This window comes from Spinacia oleracea, chromosome 1 (genome assembly GCF_020520425.1).
Source record: "Spinacia oleracea cultivar Varoflay chromosome 1, BTI_SOV_V1, whole genome shotgun sequence".
In the NCBI taxonomy this organism is placed as follows: Eukaryota; Viridiplantae; Streptophyta; class Magnoliopsida; order Caryophyllales; family Amaranthaceae; genus Spinacia; species Spinacia oleracea.
This window is the reverse complement of record NC_079487.1, coordinates 129,088,832-129,112,843: the sequence shown is the minus strand read 5'-3', so window position 1 is coordinate 129,112,843 and position 24,012 is coordinate 129,088,832. Positions and strand designations below refer to the sequence as shown.

Sequence of the window (24,012 nt, the reverse complement as noted above, 5' to 3'; positions counted from 1 at the left end):
ATTTCGTACTATCTTACATGGCATGTTATCAATAATCGAGAGGAAACCAACACTACTTTGAGGATTCTTTGCACCAGTATAATGGTTCAATCCTCCAACCTGAATAGAAAGAAATGCAACAAAACCATTTATTAACATTTAATTTTTTATACTTCGTATTATCTTACATGACATGATATATATTGATAACCGAGAGGAAACCAAGACTAATTAAAGATTCTTTACACCAATATAATGGTTTAATCCTCAAGCCTGAATACAAAGAAACGCAACAAAATCAATTTTTTTTTGTCACTACCCGGTTACCCTTATGCCTAATCCGAATTCGGGGCGAGTTTTGGACGGATAGTTTCCAGTTACCTCCCAATTTTTATTGCGGGGGATCGAACACGCGGTCATTCCTTCCAAATTCAATCCCATCACCACTTAACCTACGGACAATTAGTAATTTTATTGTTATCTTACGAGGCATAATCTTGATCCTTAAGATAAAAATAGCATGAAACGGGAATAGAAAGGAAACCATTTATTTTGTTAATCCGTTATTACTAAAAATAAATCTCAAACCGGAGTACCCGAAAAGAAAAGACCGTTGTCAAAAAAGAAGAAAAAAAAAAAAAGACAGCTGTAAACCTCCGTTGTTACAACTCATTGCCTAGTGTCTACCGCGTAAACATTAACCGCCATAAAATAAAACACTCCTCGTCGCCGTCATCGGTGATAATTCCGACCCAACACTCCGTCTTTATATTTTCTCTCCAAAATTCCAAATCCCTCCTGCATAAAACTAACAATCCGATCAAAACCCTAACCCTAAACTTAGACGATGTTTATCCTTTTGTCTGTTCGTCTTAATTCTCCCCCCGATTTCATGAAAACTTCGATCAAAATCTTCACTTTGCGGAGTAATTCTGTCTTTCAAACGTCAATTAGTCCTCGTAACAGTGTCAATTAGTATTTGAGACGGGAATTCTAGGGTTTGGAGGTGATTCCGGTATCCACTTGTTTCAGGCAACGAAACAGTGCCAGTTAATCTCTGAGACAGTAATGCTAGGCAGCTAGGGTTTCATCGGAATTGATCGAAGTAGAAGAATTATACGCCAAAGGTGAGCAAACTCTCTATTTGTTTTGTAATTTAAGATCTGATGACGGTTTTGTGTAGTTGTGTATATAATATGTAAAAGATTATTTTTATTTGTTTGTCTTGTTGTTTAGTTGAACAATTAAGGTGATTATGTATGTTAAATTCCAAAACATTGTGTCATTGAGCCCAAAATTCCCGATTATTAAGTACGTGTTTGTTATTAAATTCTCTTCATGGCCTGTTTACTATTTTGCTCGTTATTTTATGAGCGTTCTTTTAGGTACTTTAGGATTCTAAGGTGCAAGATGACGATACGAGTATGGAATTAATCATGCAATTGCTTCCTTAGGGGTTAGGGATAACGAGTATGGAATGGAAGTGAGTGGTAGCCACTGTTCGGCTACTTCCTACACTACAATGTATATGAGTAGTGGTGGAGTTTTGTTTTGTTCTTTATGTTTTCCATTGAATTAATCCTAATAAGGTCTGATGTATGTTACCATTTATGTATACGCAGTTCAGTCTTCCCACGCTGTAAGCATTTACTGAGCTTGTCAAGGGACTATGGATGCAAAGAGGTTAAACGTTGCTTCTTTTTCGCAATCCTTTGTCATTACTCTCTGCTGCTCATTAAAAGAGGTAACTTAAAATCCACAGGTGGTGTTCAAGCTTACTGAAGATCTTAGTATTGTTCTTATTATGTGCATTATGTCATGAATGCAGGTCCTACTAAGCGTTAAGGAACTGATTTAGCAGATAGCTCAAGAATCCCTTTTTCCACCAGATGGCTGAGCAATTGCAGCAAACCCTTCAGGACACCTGCTATTGTGGAACCACAATTTGATCCTCAGCAGTAATCTTCCACTATGCTGCAAGCCAACACGTGATAGAGAATCCTTAGTTTAAGAACGTCTTAGTAGTGCTTCGAGGCAGGTTTGTTTTCTTGTTTACTTGAAGTATGGAAGTATTTTTACAACTCCCTGCTTTGTTTTTCGAACATTTGAGTATTGATGTGATGTATGCTTAGTAATGTTATGTGTACTGTTGTACTAACTAAGTTATTTATTTTTTGCTATTATTTTTTTCTATAGCAACATGTAAATTGTTAATGTTGGACAAACCAGTAATTTTTGCCAATCTGTCTAAGTGAACTGGTGAAGTTCCAAGTAGGACTGGGACTGTTCTCGGGTGCTAGTTTGACTCCATTGTTTCTTTTAACTTAGGGCTGTATTGTTTAGTGGAAATATGTTGTGTTTCACGCCTTCTTTCATAGGGTATCTTTTCTTTTGCTAAATGGAGATGATTTAAAGTGAGACCATGTTCTATTAAGGAATGTGTATACCATTTTATGTATCAAGGAGAGTGCTATATATTTTATTGTATAAGCGGAGTATTTATTTTAAATTCAGCATCTTTTTGCAGTAATATCCGTAAAAAAGTTCAGTACATTTGGGTGGTTATCATTGAATTTGATTTGTAGGTATTAATGATGAGAGGTTTTGACTTTTGACTGACTCTGGGATTGCTCAGTTGAGGTATAAACTGTGATTTGCTAAATATTTGATTTCTTTCCGATGGATTAAAGGTTATTATATAGATTTGTACAATTGAATCTGGTTTTTAGTCCCTTAAACTGATGGTTTCTTATCTAACTGTTCGAAACTTGATTTGACTAAATATTTTTATTATATGAATAGCTATTTTTGAGGGCCTAGGTATAGAGTATATTATGTAGTTTATGGAATGTTTTGTTTTTGAATTTTAGTGAGCGTAATCTCGAACTTTCTGATGGTTATTATTGAGAGGGTCAATCTTGAGTAATGAAGAAAATTGATTTTGACAACAGTGTTAGGTACGTTTTTGTTGCCTAAGTTCTCATAGTGAAGGGAGGAAAGTGGTTGATTTATTATGCGGTTTATGGAAAGGGTCTTATATTGAAAGCATGCTTGAAGTTAATATGTGAAAGCTTAGTTTAAAAAGCAACATCTGGAGTAATATTAGGATCCGAGGTCAATATGTATTGATGGTTATCATTATGGATGAGAGTTTTGTTTACAAGTGGATAACTTTTTGGATGTCCACTAACATTTTTGTCGACTTACTGATTTTGATCTTATAATTTTTTGTAAGAGTAGGTTAGGTAATTGAGGTTTCAGCTTTAGGAGTTTCTTGTGCGGTTCAACCAAGAAGTTTTAATTGTAAATCATACTAATGGTTAATGTTCAAACTTGCTTTGGTTGAATAGTTTATGTTGTTGTTGTTGAATTGAATATTTTGAGGTTTTTGTGATAGTGTTTATGTTGTGGTTTATGGAAAGTTCTATTTTGGAAGTGTACTAGGAGAGATCATGTAAATATGTTTAGATGGTTATTGATGGAAGGATTATGGGTTCCAAGTCCATTGTGTTTTGCAGGCTATCATTATGTGTTATTTTGGGTTTAAATTGATGATCAGTGCTGCCGAAGGAGAAAATATGATTTTGACATCGCAAGTGTAATTGGGGAGTTTCTGATGTCTAAGTTCTCTAAGTGGAGAGAACAGAAGAGTGCGTATTTTTGAGGTTCTAGTGGTTATTTATTATGCGATTTATGGAAAGTCTTATACTGGAAACATACCTTGAGTAATTTAGTTAAGCCTTAGTTTAAATTCAGCATCATTTTGGAGTAATATCCGTAAAAAAATTCAGTACATTTTGGCGGTTATCATTGAATTTGATTTTTAGGTATTAATGACGAGAGGTTTTGACTTGAATCTGGTTTTAGTCCCTAAAACTGATTTTACTTATAAAAAGACTATTTTTTACTAATGGTTTCTTATCTAACTGTTCGAAACTTGATTTGACTAAAGATTTTAATATATGAATAGCTATTTTTGAAGGCCTAGGTATAGAGTATATTATGTACTACCTCTGTTCCTTAATGTTCTTTACGCTTTGGAATATGATTCCAAAGTATGAAAACTTTGACCGTGGATTCCCACTGTTCTATACATCAAAATGTTATCATGTAAGATCTTGTTAGATTGGTCTCATTATGTATTTTCAAAATATCAAAATTTTATAATTTTTTCACATACGGAAATGGATATATAAGTCGTTGAATATTGCATTGGAGTCCGTGCAAATAGTAAGCGTAAAGAACATTAAGGAACGGAGGTAGTAGTTTATGGAATGTTCTGATTTGGAATTTTAGTGAGTGTAATCTCGAACTTTCTGATGGTTATTATTGAGAGGGTCAATCTTGATTAATGAAGGAAAGCGATATCGACAACAATGTTAGGGGAGTCATTGTTGCCTAAGTTTTCATAGTGAAGAGAGGAAAGTGGTAGATTTATTATGCGGTGTATGGAAAGGGTCTTATATTGAAAGCATTCTTGAAGTTAATATGTGAACGCTTAGTTTAAAAAGCAACATCTGGAGTAATATTAGGAACCAAGTTCAATATGTATTGATGGTTATCATTATAGATGAGAGTTTCGTTTACAAGTGGATAAATTTTTTGATGTCCACTTACATTTTTGTCGACTTACTGCTTTTGATCTTATATTTTTTTCGTAAGAGTAGTTTAGGTAATTGAGGTTTTAGCTTTAGGAGTTAGTTGTGCGGTTCAACCAAGAAGTTTTAATTGTAAATCATACTAATGGTTTTGTAAAATGTTTAAACTTGCTTTGAAGTGAATATTTTGAGGTTTTAGTGATTGTGTTTATGTTGTGGTTTATGAAAAGTTCTTTTTGGAAGTGTATTAGGAGTGATCTTGTAAATATGTTTAAATGGTTGTTGATGGAAGGATTATTGGTTCCAAGTCCATTGTGTTATGTTGGCTATCATCATGTGTTATTTGGGGTCTAAATGATGATCAGTGCTACCGAAGGAGAAAGTATGATTTTGACAACGCAAGTTTAATTGGGGAGTTTCTGATGTCTAAGTTCTCGAAGTGGAGAGGACAGAAGAGTGCCTATTTTTGAGGTTCTAGTGGTTATTTATTATGCGATTTATGGAAAGTCTTATATTGGAAACATACTTTTGAGTAATTTAAATTCAGCATCTTTTTGGAGTAATATCCGTAAAAAAATTCAGTACATTTTGGCGGTTTTCATTGAATTTGATTTTTAGGTATTAATGACAAGAGGTTTTGACTTGATTCTTGATTTTAGTCCCTAAAACTGATTTTACTTATAAACAGACTGCTTTTTACTAATGGTTTCTTATCTAACTGTTCGAAACTTGATTTGACTAAATATTTTTATTATATGAATAGCTATTTTTGAGGGCCTAGGTATAGAGTATATTATGTAGTTTATGGAATGTTTTGTTTTTGAATTTTAGTGAGCGTAATCTCGAACTTTCTGATGGTTATTATTGAGAGGGTCAATCTTGAGTAATGAAGGAAAGTGATTTCGACAACAGTATTAGTGGAGTTTTTGTTGCCTAAGTTTTCATAGTGAAGAGAGGAAAGTGGTTGATTTATTATGCGGTTTATGGAAAGGGTCTTATATTGAAAGCATGCTTGAAGTTAATATGTGAAAGCTTAGTTTAAAAAGCAACATCTGGAGTAATATTAGGATCCAAGGTCAATATGTATTGATGGTTATCATTATGGATGAGAGTTTTGTTTACAAGTGGATAACTTTTTGGATGTCCACTTACATTTTTGTCGACTTACTGATTTTGATCTTATAATTTTTTGTAAGAGTAGGTTAGGTAATTGAGGTTTCAGCTTTAGGAGTTTCTTGTGCGGTTCAACCAAGAAGTTTTAATTGTAAATCATACTAATGGTTAATGTTCAAACTTGCTTTGGTTGAATAGTTTATGTTGTTGTTGTTGAATTGAATATTTTGAGGTTTTTGTGATAGTGTTTATGTTGTGGTTTATGGAAAGTTCTATTTTGGAAGTGTACTAGGAGAGATCATGTAAATATGTTTAGATGGTTATTGATGGAAGGATTATGGGTTCCAAGTCCATTGTGTTTTGCAGGCTATCATTATGTGTTATTTTTGGTTTAAATGATGATCAGTGCTACCGAAGGAGAAAATATGATTTTGACATCGCAAGTGTAATTGGGGAGTTTCTGATGTCTAAGTTCTCTAAGTGGAGAGAACAGAAGAGTGCGTATTTTTGAGGTTCTAGTGGTTATTTATTATGCGATTTATGGAAAGTCTTATACTGGAAACATACCTTGAGTAATTTAGTTAAGCCTTAGTTTAAATTCAGCATCTTTTTGGAGTAATATCCGTAAAAAAATTCAGTACATTTTGGCGGTTATCATTGAATTTGATTTTTAGGTATTAATGACGAGAGGTTTTGACTTGAATCTGGTTTTAGTCCCTAAAACTGATTTTACTGATAAAAAGACTATTTTTTACTAATGGTTTCTTATCTAACTGTTCGAAACTTGATTTGACTAAAGATTTTAATATATGAATAGCTATTTTTGAAGGCCTAGGTATAGAGTATATTATGTAGTTTATGGAATGTTCTGATTTGGAATTTTAGTGAGCGTAATCTCGAACTTTCTGATGGTTATTATTGAGAGGGTCAATCTTGATTAATGAAGGAAAGCGACATCGACAACAATGTTAGGGGAGTCTTTGTTGCCTAAGTTTTTATATATGCGGTGTATGGAAAGGGTCTTATATTGAAAGCATTCTTGAAGTTAATATGTGAAAGCTTAGTTTAAAAAGCAACATCTGGAGTAATATTAGGAACCAAGTTCAATATGTATTGATGGTTATCATTATAGATGAGAGTTTCGTTTACAAGTGGATAAATTTTTTGATGTCCACTTACATTTTTGTCGACTTACTGCTTTTGATCTTATATTTTTTACGTTAGAGTAGTTTAGGTAATTGAGGTTTTAGCTTTAGGAGTTAGTTGTGCGGTTCAACCAAGAAGTTTTAATTGTAAATCATACTAATGGTTTTGTAAAATGTTTAAACTAATAAACTTGCATTGAAGTGAATATTTTGAGGTTTTAGTGATTGTGTTTATGTTGTGGTTTATGAAAAGTTCTTTTTGGAAGTGTATTAGGAGTGATCTTGTAAATATGTTTAAATGGTTGTTGATGGAAGGATTATTGGTTCTAAGTCCATTGTGTTATGTTGGCTATCATCATGTGTTATTTGGGGTCTAAATGATGATCAGTGCTACCGAAGGAGAAAGTATGATTTTCACAACGCAAGTGTAATTGGGGAGTTTCTGATGTCTAAGTTCTCGAAGTGGAGAGGACAGAAGAGTGCCCATTTTTGAGGTTCTAGTGGTTATTTATTATGCGATTTATGGAAAGTCTTATATTGGATACATACTTTTGAGTAATTTAAAATCAGCATCTTTTTGGAGTAATATCCGTAAAAAAATTCAGTACATTTTGGCGGTTTTCATTGAATTTGATTTTTAGGTATTAATGACAAGAGGTTTTGACTTGATTCTTGATTTTAGTCCCTAAAACTGTTTTTACTTATAAACAGACTGCTTTTTACTAATGGTTTCTTATCTAACTGTTCGAAACTTGATTTGACTAAATATTTTTATTATATGAATAGCTATTTTTGAGGGCCTAGGTATAGAGTATATTATGTAGGTTATGGAATGTTTTGTTTTTGAATTTTAGTGAGCGTAGTCTCGAACTTTCTGATGGTTATTAGTGAGAGGGTCAATCTTGAGTAATGAAGGAAAGTGATTTCGACAACAGTATTAGTGGAGTTTTTGTTGCCTAAGTTTTCATAGTGAAGAGAGGAAAGTGGTTGATTTATTATGCGGTTTATGGAAAGGGTCTTATAATGAAAGCATGCTTGAAGTTAATATGTGAAAGCTTAGTTTAAAAAGCAACATCTGGAGTACTATTAGGAACCATGTTCAATATGTATTGATGGTTATCATTATGGATGAGAGTTTCGTTTACAAGTGGATAACTTTTTGGTTGTCCACTTACATTTTTGTCGACTTACTGCTTTTGATCTTATATTTTTTCGTAAGAGTAGGTTAGTTAATTTAGGTTTTAGCTTTAGGAGTTTGTTGTGCGGTTCAAACCAAGAAGTTTTAATTGTAAATCATACTAATGGTTTTGTTACTTAATGTTTAAACTTGCTTTGGCTGAATAGTTTATGTTGTTGTTGTTGAAGTGAATATTTTGAGGTTTTAGTGATAGTGTTTATGTTGTGGTTTTTGGAAAGTTCTATTTTGGAAGTGTACTAGGAGTGATCTTGTAGATATGTTTAGATGGTTATTGATGGAAGGATTATGGGTTCCAAGTCCATTGTGTTTTGCTGGCTATCATCATGTGTTATTTTGGGTCTAAATGATGATCAGTGTTGCCGAAGGAGAAAATATGATTTTGACAACGCAAATGTAATTGGGGAGTTTCTGATGTCTAAGTTCTCTAAGTGGAGAGAACAGAAGAGTGCCTATTTTTGAGGTTCTAGTGGTTATTTATTATGCGATTTATGGAAAGTGTTATATTGGAAACATACTTTGAGTAATTTTGTTAAGCCTTAGTTTAAATTCAGCATCTTTTTGGAGTAATCATTTTGGCGGTCATCATTGAATTTGATTTTTAGGTATTAATGACGAGAGGTTTTGACTTGAATCTGGTTTTTAGTCCCTAAAACTGATTTTACTTATAAAAAAACTTTTTTTTTACTAATGGTTTCTTATCTAACTGTTCGAAACTTGATTTGACTAAATATTTTTATTATATGAATAGCTATTTTTGAGGGCCTAGGCATAGAGTTTATTATGTAGTTTATGGAATGTTCCGTTTTGGAATTTTAGTGAGCGTAATCTCGAACTTTCTGATGGTTATCATTGAGAGGGTCAATCTTGAGTAATGAAGGAAAGCGATTTCGACAACAGTGTTAGGGGAGTTTTTGTTGCCTAAGTTTTCATAGTGAAGAGAGGAAAGTGGTTGATTTATTATGCGGTTTATGGAAAGGGTCTTATATTGAAAGCATTCTTGAAGTTAATATGTGAAAGCTTAGTTTAAAAAGCAACATCTGGAGTAGGAACCAAGTTCAATATGTATTGATGGTTATCATTATGGATGAGAGTTTCGTTTACAAGTGGATAACTTTTTGGATGTTCACTTACATTTTTGTCGACTTACTGCTTTTGATCTTATATATTTCTGTAAGAGTAGGTTAGGTAATTGAGGTTCTAGCTTTAGGAGTTTGTTGTGTGGTTCAACCAAGATGTCTTAATTGTAAATCATACTAATGGTTTTTAACTTGATGTTTAAACTTGCTTTGGCTGAATAGTTTATGTTGTTGTTGTTGAAGTGAATATTTTGAGGTTTTAGTGATAGTGTTTATGTTGTGGTTTATGGAAAGTTCTATTTTGGAAGTGTACTAGGAGTTATCTTGTTAATATGTTTAGATGGTTATTGATGGAAGGATTATGGGTTTCTAGTCCATTGTGTTTCGCTGTTTGGGTCTAAATGATGATCAGTGCTGCCGAAGGAGAAAATATGATTTTGACAACGCAAGTGTAATTGGGGAGTTTCTGATGTCTAAGTTCTCTAAGTGGATAGAACAGAAGAGTGCCTATTTTTGAGGTTCTAGTGGTTATTTATTATGCGATTTATGGAAAATCTTATATTGGAAACATACTTTGAGTAATTTTGTTAAGGCTTAGTTTAAATTCAGCATCTTTTTGGAGTAATATCCGTAAAAATGTTCAGTACATTTTGGTGGTTTTCATTGAATTTGATTCACAGGTATTAATGATGAGAGGTTTTGACTGACTGACTCTGGGATTGCTCAGTTGAGGTATAAATTGTGATTTGCAAAATATTTGATTTCTTTCCGATGGATTAAAGGTTGTTATAGAGATTCGTACAATTGAATCTGGTTTTTAGTCCCTTAAACTGATTTTACTTATAAAAACACTTTTTTTTACTAATGGTTTCTTATCTAACTGTTTGAAACTTGATTTGACTAAAGATTTTTGTTATATCAATAGCTACTTTTGAGGGCCTAGGTATAGAGCTTATGATGTAGTTTATGGAATGTTCTGTTTTGGAATTTTAGTGAGCGTAATCTCGAACTTTCTGATGGTTGTTATTGAGTGGGTCAATCTTGAGTAATGAAGGAAAGCGATTTCGACAACAGTGTTAGGGGAGTTTTTGTTGCCTAAGTTTTCATAGTGAAGAGAGGAAAGTGGTTGATTTATTATGCGCCTTTATAGAAAGGGTCTTATATTGAAAGCATACTTGAAGTTAATATGTGAAAGCTTAGATTAAAAAGCAACATCTGGAGTAATATAAGGAACGAAGTTCAATATGTATTCATGGTTATCATTATGTTTGATTTGTGGGTCTTAATGATTAAAGGTGTTAACTCTATGTGGGATTGCTCAATTGAGGATTGAACTGTGATGATGTGATCCGAGAATATTTGACTGTCTATTTATTGTTCAAAGGTAGTTATAGAAGTATTTATTTGTGCTTTTTGGAAAGTTCTATCAAGGAAGTGTAGTGGGAGTGCTCTCAATTTTCTGACGGATATTATTAAGAGGATCGATGTTGAGTAACGGAGGAAAGGGATTTTAGCAACACAAGTGTGGTAGGGAGTTTTTGATGCCTTAGTTTTCTTAGTTAATAGAAGAGACTGTTATATTTTTGTGGTATAAGTGGTTGTATTTATTACGCAGTGCATGGAGAGTTGTATATGGAAAACATACTTGGAGTTTGTTTGTGAAGGCTTCATTTGAATTCAGCAACTTCTGGAAGTAATACAAGGATCCGAATTCACTATGTCTAGATGGTTTTCAATGTGGGTCTTAATGATAAAGTCAACGTGGTATTGTTATGTTTAGAAATAAACTGAGGTTGGGCCATCTTTGGCTACCTTTTTCTGGATTTAAATTGGTTATAGTGTGTTCTACAATAAAATCTTATTTTCAGTTTTCAAAAATGATTTTACTAAGAATGATATTTTACTAATGTGTTCTTATCTAACTGTTTGAAACTTGTTTTGACTGAATAATTAGTGAGTAGCTATTTTTGAGGACCTAAATATTGTCTTTATTAACTGGTTTGTGGAAAGTTCTATTTTGGATGCTTAGCAAGAGGACTCTTTAATGTGTTGATGGTTATTATTAAGAGGATCGATGTTGAATGACAAAAGGAAAGTGATTTTGACAACAATGTGGTAAGGGAGTTTTTGATATCAAAGTCTTCTTAGTGAAGAGAAGAGATTCTTATATTTTTGTGGTTCTAATGGTTGTATTTTTTATACGGTTTCTTATATCGAAAGATAATTTGAAGTAAAGTTTGTGAAGGCTTAGTTTAAATTAGGCAACACATGGAGTAATACATGAAACCAAGTTCAATATGTTTGTTTATCATTGTGTTTGAATTTGGGGTATTAGTGGTTGGAGGGTTAACTCTATTCGAGATTGTACAATTGAGAATATTTGACTGCCTTTTGTTGGTTCAAAGGTAGTTATAGAAGTTTGTACAACTCAATCTTATTTTTAGTTTACAAAACTGATTTTCTACTAATAGTTTCTGGGCTAATTGTTTGAAACTTGTTTTGACTAAAGAGTTTTTTAAGTGAACAACTATTTTGTGATCTTAGAGTGTGTTTATTTGTGGTTTATGGGAAGTTCTATTTTGAAAGCTTAGTGGGGAAAGTCTTGAATGTTCTGATCGTTATTATTGAGTGGAACAGTGTTTATTGATTGATGAAAGTGATTTTGACAACGTTTTGGTGGGAATGGTTTTTTTATGCCTAAATCTCTTGGGTGGAGGAGAGTGTTTGGTTTTGAGGTTTTAGTGGTTATATTTATTATGCACTTCATGGAAGTCTTATGTTGGAAGCGCAGTTGGAGTAAATTTATGAAGGCTTAGTTTCATTTAAGCAACTTTTAGAGTTATATATGGGACCAAGTTCATATGTTTTGATGGTTATCTTTGTGTCTGATATGTGGTCTTACTGATTAGAGGAGTTGACTTAATGCAGAATTGTTCAATTGAGAACTAAATTTTGATGGGAGAACATTTCACTGCCTTTTGATGGTTTATAGAGGTATAGAAATATGTGCAGTTAAGTCTGATTTTACTAAGGAACTGTCAATTTGTACTAATGTTTTTTTTTTATTACTGTTTGAAACTTGTTTTGTCTTGAGAATTTTTGAAGTTAGCTACTTTTGAGGTTTTAAATATTGTGTTGAGTATGGGGTTTATAGAAAGTTATATTTTGGAAGCTTAGTGAGAGTAGCCTTGAATGTTCTGAGATCGTTATTTGTTGAGAGGATTGATTTCCACCGGCAGAGGAAACTTGGTTTGACAACCAAGTGTGGTAGTGGAGCTTTTGATTCCTAAGTTATGTTAGCGTATTTGAAGTTGTAGTGGTCGTATTTGTAATTTGATTTGTTGAAACTTTATATTAAAAGCATACTTGGAGTAAATTCGTGAAGGCTTGATCTAAGTTTAGGTACTTTTGGGAAAATTTTTAGGAACAAGTTTCACTGTGTTTTGATGGCTATCGTTGCGTTTGATATTTTTGGGTCTTTATGATGAAAGTTGTCAACTCATTGTGGGATTGTTTTGTTGAGAATGACATATGACTCGGGGACATTTTACTTCATTTTGATGGATTATAGTTGTAGAGTCCTTCGAAGTTTGAACTGAATTTTACTAAGAAACAAATATTTATACTAATGGTTTCTTATCTAATTGTTTGAAATTTTCTGCCTTAATGATTTTTCCAAGAGAATTGCTCTTTTTGGGGCCTAGAGATGGTATTTATCATGTAGTTTATGGGAAGTTCTATTTCAGAAGCTCAGTGAGAAAAATATTGAATGTTAGATGGTTATTATTGAGATGAACGGTGTTGGTAAGTGATTTTGACAACTGTGTCGTAGGAATGTTTTTGATGCCTACCTTTTTCGAGTGAAGAGACTATTGTGTTTGATTTTGAGGTTTTTTTTTGTGTTTGTATTTATTACGCTGTTTTTCGGAAACTTATATTGAAAATATACTTGGAGTAAGTTTGTGGAGGCTCAGTTTAATTTAAGCGACATGAGCAGTATGAGGAACTAAGTTGACTCAGTACAGGATTATTCAATTTAGATTTGAACTGTGATTGGAGAACATTTGACTACCGTTTGATGGTTTATCGGTAGGTACAGGAATATGTACAATTAAGTCTAACTTTGAGTTCGGAAAACTAACTTCACTAATTTTGAGGTTCCAGTGGATGTATCTGTTACTTGGTCGGTTGAAAGTCTTATATTGGAAGCATACTTGGAGTAAATTTGTGAAGGTTAAATTCAAATTAGCTACTTTTGGGAGTTGTTTTAGGAACAAAGTTCACTATGTTTTCATGATGGGAGTTGTTGACTCAGTGTGGGATTGTTCTGTTGAGAACAACCTGTGGTTAGGGATTATTTGACTTCATTTTAATAGATTGAAGGTAGGTATAGAGAGTTCTTAAGACTGACTTTACTTAGCATGGTTTTTTATTAATGGTTTCTTATCTAACTGTTCGAAATTTGTTTTGGGTCTTTTGACTAATGAATTTTTTCTAAGTGAATAGCTATTTTGCGGTACTAGAGATATTGTTTTATCATTTGGTTTATGGAAAGTTCTATTTTGGAAACTCGGTGAGAAAATTTTAGAACCTTCCTGATGGTAATATTATTGAGAGGAATGGTGTTTACTGAATTAGCTAATTGAGTTTGACAACAATGTCTAAATTATTTTAGTGTAAAGCATAAGGTGTTTGATTTTGAGGTTTTATCGCTAATTATTATACGGTTTTTGGATAGTCTTGTATTGAAAGCGTACTTGGAGTACCTTTGTGAAAGCCTAGCTTTATTTAAGCAATATTCGGAGTAATATAAGGAACCAAGTTCACTTTGTTGTGATGGTTTTCATTCTGTTTGATGTGTGGGTCTTACTTATTAAAGGAGTTGTCTCGATTTAGGTTTAGTCGATTTAGATTTAAAAATGTGATTGCAGAACACTACCTTGTGATGGTTTATGGTAGGTATAGAAGTATGTAAAATTGAAAATCTGACCAGTAGTTCCTAAAAGTACTTCACTAACGAACTGTTTTTTTTTTAAATGTTTACTATTGGTTATTTCTCTGGCTTCTCAGAACTTGTTTTGACTAAAGAATTCTGTAAGCGTAACTATTTTGAGGTCCTTGAGATTGGGTTGATTATTTTGTTTATGGACAGTTATATTCTTGAAGCTTAGTGAGAGTGATGTTTAATGTTCTCATGGTCATTACTGAGATGACCGATGTTGACCTGTTTAGGAAAGTGATTTTGACTTCTAGAGGAAGGTAATTTCGACAACATAAGTGGACGCTATGATGCCTATGCTATCTGAAGAATGCTTTTGAGGTCCTTGTGTAGGTATTTGTAATGCGGTTTATTTGCAGTGTTATATTTAAAGCATCCTTGGAGCAAATTCGTGAAAGCTTGATAAATTTAGCTACATTTGGGAGTTGTTTTAGGAACAAAGTTCACGTGTTTTTATGGGCATCATTGGGTTTGATTTTAGGGTTTTGATGATGAGATTTATGAACACAATGTGGGATTGTTCAGTTGAGAACCTGTTATTAGGGGATAATTACTTGATTTTGATGTATTAAAGTTCGTTATAGAGTCCTTATAACTGATTTTTCTAGGATCAAAATTGTTTAGCTAATGGTTTCTTATGCAACTGTTTTAAATTATTTTGACTAAATAATTTTTCATGGTTAATTGTTATGTTACGGGCCTAGAGATGGTATTTGTCGTGTGGATTATTGAAAGGTCTTTTGGAAGCTTGGGAGAGAAGTCGTGAATTTTTCAGATGGTTACTATTGAGAGGAATGGTTTTTACTGATTCAGGTAATCGATTTATGCATCAGTTTGTCGTAGCCTCTTCGGAAACTTTATGATGCCTAAACTTTTGAGTGAAGAGCAAAGTGTGTTATTTTGAGTTTTCAGTGGTTGTATTTATCATGCGGTTTATGGAAAGTCTTATATTGAAGCGTTCTTGGAGTAAATTTATGAAGACATATTACTCTGTATAATTGAAGTAACACCTGGAATAATATAAGGAATCAAGTCTACTTTGTTTTGATGGTTATCGTTGAGTTTGATTTGTGGGTCTCACTAGCTATGGAGTTGACTCCATGCTGGATTGTTCAATTGATAACTGAATAGTGATTGGAGAATATTTCATTACCTTTTGATTGTTTATAGGTAGGTGTAGAAATGTGTATAATAAGTCTGATTCTTTGGTTTTAAAACCAACTGAATTTTTGTACTAATGGTTACTTTTCCGGGTGTTAGAAACTTTTTTTGACTAAAGAACTTTAAACCATAACTAATTTTGAGGTCCTATTGTGTTGGTCACGTGGTTTATGGAAAGTTATGTTTTGGAAACTTAGTGAGTGATCTTGAATATTTTTATGGTTATAAACTTACTATTTAGAGGATCGATGTAGTAGAAAGGAAAGTGACGTAGACAACCAAGTGTGTTATTGGAGTTTTTGATGCTTAAGTTTTCTCAGTTAAGATGAGAGTGCTTTATATTTGAGGTTCCAGTAGATGTATTTGTACAGTTTGGTGAAAGTCTTACATTGGAAGCATACTTGGGGTAAGTTTGTGAGGGCTAAATTTAAATTTATCTGCTTTGGGGAATTGTTTTAGGAACAAAGTTCACTATGTTTTCATGGTTATCATTGTGTTCGATTTTTGGACCTTGATGATTGGAGTTGTTAACTCAATATGGAAATTTTCTGTTCAGAGTACCCTGTGGTTAGGGATTATTTGTCTTCATTTTAATGGATTAAAGTTAGGTATAGAGAGTCCTTAACACTGATTTTACTAAGAAAATTTTAAATTAATGGTTTCTTATCTAACTGTTTGAAATTTACTTTGAGACTTTTTACTGTTGAATTTTGCGAGTGAATAGCTATTTTTGATGTCCTACAGATATTGTTTATCATTTGGTTTATGGAAAGTTCTATTTTGGAAACTTAGTAAGAGAAAGTTTGAACGTTCTGATGGTTACTATTGAGAGGAATGGTGTTTGAGTTTGTCAACAGTGTCGTAGGAAAGTTTGTGATGTCTAAACTATTTTAGTATAAAGCATATGGTGTATGATTTCGAGGTTTTAGTTGTAATTGTGACACAGTTTCTGGAAAGTCTTATATTGAAGCGTACTTGGAGTAAATTTGTGAAGGCCTAGTTTTAATTTAAGCAATGTTTTGAGTAATATAAGGAACCAATTCACTATGTTTAGATGGTTATCGTTGTGTTTGATGTGTGGGTCTTACTTATTAAAGGAGTTGACTCGATGCGGGATTAGTCATTTTAGATTTAAAATGTGATAGTAGAATATTTTACTACCTTCTAATGGTTTGTAGGTAGGTATATAATTACGTAAATTTAAGTCTGATCTATAGTTCTAAAACTAACTTTACTAATAAAGTTTTAACTATTGTTTACTTTTTTTGATTACTTCAAACATGTTTTGACTAAAGAATTCTTTAAGAGTAACTATTTTTGAGGTCCTAGAGATTGTGTTGATTATGTGGTTTATGGACAGTTTCATTCGTGGGAGCTTAGTGGGAGTTATCTTGAATGTTCTCATGGTTATTACTGAGATGACCGATGTTGACCTGTAGAGGAAAGTGATTTTGACATGTAGAGAAGGTAATGTCGACAACCAAGTGTGTTAAGAGTGCTTATTATTTGATGTTCGATTGGGATGTATTTGTAATTCAGTTTATTTGAAGTCTTATATTATGGAATAAATTCTTGAAGGCGTGATAAATTTAGCTGCCTTTAGGAGTTCCTTTAGGAACGAAGTTCTCCATATTTTTATGGGCATCATTGTGTTTGATTTTTGGGTCTTGATGATGAGAGTTGTTAACACTTAGTGGGATTGTTCGGCTGATAACCTGTTATTTGGGAATATTTTACTTTATATTCATGGATTGAAGATAGTTATAGAGTCCCTATTATTAGAGAATATTTTACATTATTTTGATGTATTAAAGTTACGTAGAGTCCTTAAAACTGATTTTTCTAAGAATGAGATTTTTTTACTAATGGTTTCTTACCTAACTGTCTGAATTTTTTTGACCAAATAATTTTTCAAAGTGAATAACAAATTTACAGGCCTAGAGATAGTATTTATCATGTGGTTTATGGAAAGCTCGTTTGGAAGCTTGGGAGAAAAGGTTTGAATGTTCAGATGGTTATTAATGAGAGGAACGATGTTTACGATTGACGTGAGTGATTTTGAAATCTGTATAGTAGCCTCATAGGAAATTTATGATGCCTAAGCTTTTGAGTGGAAGAGTGTGTCTGATTTTGAGGTTTTAGGGTTGTATATATTACGCGGTTTATGGAAAGTCTTATGTTGAAAGCGTACTTGGAGTAACTTTGGGAAGGCCTAGTACTCTGTATAATTTAAGTAATATAAGGAACTAAGTCACTCTATTTTGATGGTTATCATTGTGTGTAATTTGTGGGTAATTACTAGTTACTGGAGTTGACTCAATGCTGGAATGTTCAATTGAGAATCAGTTATTAGTATAATCAGTAATAAGAACTAATAATCAGATATAATAGCACAAACCTCTGTAACTATATGTTATGCGGTTTATTCCATAACCTATTTTGCGGCAAAAGATCAGTCAGAATTCAGATATTAGTCTATTTTGCGAAGCAAAAGATCGGTCAGAATTCAAGTGGTTTTGACGGATTAGAATTTTGTTTGATCCAAATTGTTTTGTACTCCCTCCGTCCCTTAATACTCGCACTGCTTTCCTTTTCGGGTCGTCCCTTAATACTTGCACCACAATGGAAATTTATACCAATATTATATTATTTCTCACACTTACTTACTAACCTCACCTACACCCCTTATTCCCTACAAAAAATCATTTAAAAATTCACACCCCCATTCACCACTCTCCACCTCTTACACATTTCCCACTAACTATATTAAAAAAATACCCACTATCAACTAACACCCATAAATTAACAAGTCAATTCAAATGCCTTAAACTCCGCACCGGTTTGTGCGAGTATTAAGGGACGGAGGGAGTATTTGTTAGTTTTGATTTGTATTGTAGATGTCGTATGACTATTTTATCAACGAACTAATTTTTACCTTAAAAAGAATAAATAAAAAAATGATATTCTATCTAATTGTTAGAAACTTGTTTTGGCGGTAGATATTTTATAAGTCAATTGCTAATATTGAGGTCCTAGTGATAGTTTTTATTATGTGGTTTTTGGAAAGTTCTACTTTGGACGCGTAGTGGGTGTACTTTTAATGTTATTATATTTTTAAGTGATTTCGACAACATAGTGTGGTAATTGACTTATAAAATAACCTCTCTGCAATTGCAGGGGTAAGGTTGCATACGTCCGACCCTCCTTACCCCGCTTCTTGCGGGAGCCTCTTTGAGGCAATGGGGTAATGATAATGATAATGATTGACAACATAGTGTGGTAGGTGAGTTTTTGATGCCTTAGTTGAAGAGACTGCTCTTTTTTTGTGGTTTAAGAGGTTGTATTTATTATGTAGTTTATGGTGAATCTTATATGGAAAGCATACTTGGAGTCAGTTTGTGAAGGCTTAGTTTGAATCTTATATGGTTTTTATTAAGAGGATTGATCTTTACTGTCGCAGGAAAGTGATTTTTACAATAATGTATGGCAGGGAAGTTTTGAAGCCATGTTCTATTAGTGAAGAGAAGAGAGATTCTATTTTTTTTGCGGTTCTAGTGGTTATATTATTGGGATTTATGTATCAATGTATGCGGTTTATGGTAGTCTTATAATGAAAGCATACTTGAAGTAAATTTGTGACGACCTAGTTTAAGTTTGAGCATATTTTGGGAGTAACGCAAAGAAGCAAGTTATATATGTTTTCAATTGTTATCATTGTGTTGGAATTTTTGGTCCTAATGATGAGAGTTATTTCATTGCGTACTGTTCTGTTGAGAAATAACCTATGATTAGGGAATATTCTTCATTTAGATGGCTTAAAGTTTGTGATAGTGTCCTTAAAACTGATTTTACTTGGAAAAAGATTTTTTTACTAGTGGTTTCTTATCCAATTGTTTGAAAAAGTTTTAAACTAAAGAACTTTATTCTGTGAACAACTATTTTTGTGGGCCTAGAGATAGTGTTTATTATGTGGTTTATGGAAAGTAAAATTTTGGAAGCTTAGTGAGACTAGTCTTGGATGTTCGATGGTTATTGAGAGGAAGTGATTTTGACAACCAAGAGCTAGTGGATTTTTTTATGCCTAAGTGTTCTTAGGGAAGAGAAAATTTTGAGGAGTTTGTGGTTGTATTAATTATGCGGTTTATGGAAGTCTTTTATTGAAAGCATACTTAAAATAAAATTTGAAGATTTTGTACTATTATTCAACTTTTGGGACTAATAAAGGAACCAAGCTCACTATGTTTTGATGATTATTGATGTAGGGCTTTTTGTGCCACATCAATTATCGCTGTGTTTGATTTGTGGATCTTAACGATGAGAGGTGTTGACCTAATGTGGAATAGTTTAATTGACAAGCAAATTTTGATTTAGGAATCTTTGATTGCTTTTTGAACTAGTTATAGAAATTTGTAGAATTATCTGAGGATTTTACTAATAAATTGATTATTTAGTTACGGTTTCTTATTCAACTGTTTGAAAGTTGTTCCAACGAAAGAACTTTTTGCATTGAAAAGTTTTCTTTAGGGGGCTAAGGACTGTTTTTGTGATGTGTTTTGTGGGAAGTTTTATTTTAGAAGCGAATGAGAATAATCTTGGATGTTCTTATGGATATATTGTGCTGATCGGAGTCGAGTGACAGAGGAAAGTTATTTTGACAATAAAGTGAGGGTAGTTTTTGATGTCTAAGTTTCCCACCTGAAGGGGCGGAAGAGTTTGATTTTTGAGGTTTAGTGGTTGTATTTATTATGCGGTTTATGGATATATTGAAAGCATACCTTTGAGTAAAATTTAGTTTAAATGAATCAACATTTGGTCTATTGAGAGTAATATAAGGAACCAAGCTTGGTATGTTTGTATGGTTGTCATTGTGTTGGATTTGTGAGTCTAAATGATGAGACACTGTTTACTGAATGAGAACATTGTTGAGAAATAAATTGTAATTGGGGAACAATTGATAGCTTTTGATGGATTAAAGTTAGTTCTATAGATAAATCTGATTTTTAGTTCATCAAACTATTTTTACTAAATAATACATTGATATTTTTTCCTAATGGTTAATACTAACAAGTTCGATATTATAAGGGTTAATAAATTCATGTAAGATAATATAAGAGCTAATAAGTTTAGATAAAATAAAATAAGGGCTAATAAGTTTAGATAAAATAAAATAAGGGCTAAGATGTTTAGATTAGATAAGGGTTAATAAAAACGAAGGTTACATTTTGTAAGTTTCAATAGGCTTAGTAAGTTCAAGGCTAATAAGATAAGATAAGAGTTGACAAGTTCAGGTAATAAGCTTAGATTAGATAACTTCTTTTAAGATAAGTTCATAGCAACAAGATAAGTAAATAGGTGAAGAGAACACTACCTCATATCTTCTTTTGATTTATTGTTCTGATGATTATTGACTGAGTTAAGAATGAAAGAGCAATTTGGTATTATAGTAAATGCACATACGGCAAAAGATAAATAGTTCTATGCTCTTTGCAATAGTTGTGGACTCCTAGCCTCCCAGGGTCTTGTATAATAGAGAGAAGAAAAGGAACATAAACTTTGGGGTGCTCATGAAAGACATGATTCATGTTGTTACGGGTTTTAGTTGAGCTTTGTCTTTGACCTGTGTAGGGGGTTAATTATGATTTCTGAATTCTGTCGGATCTTTTGCTTCGCAAAATAGGTTAGGATGTGTGTGTGTTATTGGAGTTGATCTTTTTAGTTTATCTTTCTCTTGGGTGTAGGAATGTATCTTGAAGTGGCAAAAGGTCTAACATATTCTTAGGAGAGGTTATCGCCTTGATGCCATGTTATTCTTTGGCAGACCGTGTTATGTTTGTGATCTAAGATTAAAACTTGTGACTTGTTATTAAACCTGTCAAAAATGGACCCGACCCGAAAACCGACCCGAACCCGACCCGAAAATACTGGGTCCTGAACAAGATTTTGTGACCCGTAACCCGATTTTATCCGAACCCGAGCAACCCGGAAAGTAATGGGTCAAAACCCGACCGAACCCGTTTTAGACCCGACCGATTGAAAATCATTGTATTTATAGTAATAAATGAGATTATGAGAAAATTTAAGCATAATAAACACGTTGTTTTTACTATTTTTGTGTGTAATATGATTTTAATTTGAATTATACGTCATTTTATGGTTGAGTTTGACTAAATATAAACTTGTGTAGGAAAATTTGTTAATTTAGGCCCATATTGTGTATTTTTAGCACCCAAATTAATGAAAATATAATGCGCGTTTTAAAATCTCTCAACCCGTTGGGTCGACCCGAACCCGAATGTTCTGGGTCTTGAACAAGCATTTGTAAACCCGAACCCGAAAGTGACCGACCCGATTCAACCCGAACCCGAAATAATTTTTTACAGCCCGACCCGACCGACCCGTTTGACAGGTCTACTTGTTATTAATAAAATCCGATACTTAGCCTATGTGAATTCTGGTTCTTCTATGCATTTGATTTGTTGGTCTAAAAGGGCTGGTTCCAAATCCCGGTGTTTGCTTACACTTTGAGAACAACGGAGCAGGTTACCTGGAGTTATGGTGATAATTCATGGTTCTTGAGTAGTTTCATATGGTTTATGGGCAACTTTGGGATCTTCATAGTGGAGTCAATGAGTTATGTTAGACGGCTATTACATTTTGATGGTATTAGGGGGAGGTTACCTAGATCCACATGCTACTTCAGAAAATAAATTATAAGTGCGCCAAATATCCAACATACAACATATAAGGTATTTGAGGATTGGTTCCTGAATATTTGAACCTATTTGGAGTACATGTCTTTGCTGATCAGGTCTATTATGCCAATAAGAGTTTTCAAACATGTCGCGGTCTCGCGTTGTGTTTGGTCTCATGTTGTGTTTGGTCTCATGTTGATGTCTTGGTGTGCACAAAATTTATAAAAAATGTCAGATAATGGCATAATATGAAAAATTAATCTGAAAGAGTCCGTGTTTAAGTTGATTTAGGTTGGGTTGGTATTGTATCGACTTCGTGTTGCTCCAACTTTTTACTCTAATTAATGTATAGAACTATACACACATTGCATAATATATCGTTAGTGAAGAGGTTAAAATCATGCATTGTAAACGGAAGATTAATATGGTGGTTATGCATTTGCATTTTTTATTTTGTCCAAAACAAACAACAGGGTAATCATTCGCTTTTTACTTTTTATTCTCCTTTGTTTCCCTTTCTTGTTGTCATTTGCGTTCCGTTTGGCAAACTAAACACCCCCTAAGAAGTTTGACTAAAAAGCAATCAATTATGTTAAGAAAAATTCTATGTTTTAGTACACAATAACACTCCTTATTGATAACCTATATCGATTCTGAAAATATTGTTTTTAGCAGGTTTGAACCTTCAAATTTCTTGAAGTAGAGATGGAGAGCAAGGTCTTTGGCGCAACATAAATATTTGATTACCAAGTACAAGTAGTACGGAATACAATTCAAGATATTACGTAAAAGTTTAAGCTGTTTTTTTTAAGATTTTTTATTTGCAGTTGACATTCTGAGGCATTTCTTTAACTATGTTGTTAGTTGGAACAAATATTTTAGAAGAAATAAGCCGTTAACTTATAACTCAGTTGAACTTCTATTTGGATTCATGAAATTGCGATTTTTTTTTATAATTGTGTCAGCCTTGAGGTATTATCTGGAGTTAAAGGAAAACTCTACAGTGCAGAGTCAAGCAATATCTTCATCACTAGGATCATAATATTTACCACCAAAATCTTCACTATTAATGCGTATCTTCCTTAAAAATTGGGGTCGATAAAAATTGAAGCAACAATCATTCATAACTGAAAGTTTGAAACAGCGGGAAAATTGCACTTTCTGATAGCAAAACACGAAATTGACAGTTGAGTAATGGATCGACGGTTGAGTAATGGAATAGGTTTCAGGCGAGGAGAATGATGAGGATGAAATATTATTTTACATATTACTCCCTCTGTCCCGAAATCCGTCCTGGAATCCTTAAATCGGTTTGACCGTTACAAAAATTTAATACAAAGTAATGGATTGACAGTTGAGTAATGCCCTAATGATCACTTGTTTTTTTTATTCATTGAGTTAATTCAGCTATTTTGGCCGTTAATTCTAATAGAGTGCTCAAATTTTCTTAATTGTACAATGTAGGTGTTTCCTACAACTCCATAGGATCTGGACGCATCTTTTTCTGTTTGTGTTAAAAGTGTAACGAACTTAGACACATACGGAGTACCTAAGTTACATAAAAGTCAACTTTGCCCTAACTGTTGTGGTACTTTGTAGTTACAACTTACAAGTATTGTATAATAAATATTGTACATCGTAGTAAAAGTTAACTCAAAATGCTTTAACGTTACTCTTGCATATCCAAAAGTTGTCTATTTTATGGTGATAATGTATATTTTTATTGTAATAAAGATTTTTTATTTAAAATCACTACTAATAATGTATAAAATTAATTATTTAACTCTTTAAAATGTTTATCAATTTTTTTATAATATAAAGGTTAATTAAAATATATTAAAAGTTTAAAAAATTAGGTAAAAGTTATCCTGATGTAAAATATTACGGGGTGAGATTTGTTCCGACATTTTATATGATAGATGTGTCTAAAGAATTAGTCAAGAAACTCCTTTATCCGTGTCGTTGTATTTGCAAATTTGGATCACATAATACTTATGTTTGTGTCTGAGCAACGTAGTTTATTACAATACGGAGTACATAATATTAACGCC

At 32.9% G+C, this 24,012-nt stretch overlaps 1 long non-coding RNA gene across 1 annotated transcript; it reads left to right on the top strand.

Moving 5' to 3' along the window:
* The first annotated feature begins 617 nt into the window (after positions 1-617).
* On the top strand, positions 618-22,917 carry LOC110794571 (uncharacterized). The gene is made up of 4 exons (XR_002535054.2): positions 618-1,106; positions 1,602-1,723; positions 1,808-2,017; positions 22,637-22,917. It is a non-coding gene; the product is annotated as an uncharacterized lncRNA (long non-coding RNA).
* The last annotated feature ends 1,095 nt before the right edge of the window (positions 22,918-24,012 follow it).